Source organism: Nestor notabilis, unplaced genomic scaffold (assembly GCF_000696875.1).
Source record: "Nestor notabilis isolate BGI_N333 unplaced genomic scaffold, ASM69687v1 scaffold23874, whole genome shotgun sequence".
Lineage (NCBI taxonomy): Eukaryota > Metazoa > Chordata > Aves > Psittaciformes > Psittacidae > Nestor > Nestor notabilis.
The window spans coordinates 1-454 of record NW_009927206.1 but is presented as its reverse complement, the minus strand read 5'-3'; positions in this window follow the sequence as shown (position 1 = coordinate 454).

Genomic DNA, 454 nt, shown 5'->3' with positions numbered 1-454 from the left:
GGGGGCAGAGAGAAGGAGGGTGGGTGGGTGATGGAGGACCCACCCCAATGCCTCACTTTGGGGGTGCCCCGTGGAGAGGGCGATGGGGTGTGATGGTGGTCTGGAGGCGCTCAGAGGGGATGGGAGTTGCTTCCCCAGAGCATGTCACACCTCAACACCCCCAAGTAACAGGGAGCAGAATCCCAACCCCATCTCCAGAACAGGAAGGGGGGTTCCCCTTGGATGAGCATGCATGGGGCTGGCAGCAACCAGCCTGTCACCCCCAGGGACAGTGAAAGGTCTCACAGGACAAGGTGGGGGACAGACTGATGGACACATTCATCACCTCCTCCTTGCTGGACCTAGTCCCAGATCATGCTCATGGCTGAGCCCCCCATCCCAGTGCATGGTGTGGGGTGTAGGAACAGGGGTTCAGGCTGGCGTCTGCAAACCTCACACCGGAGCTGTTCAGCAC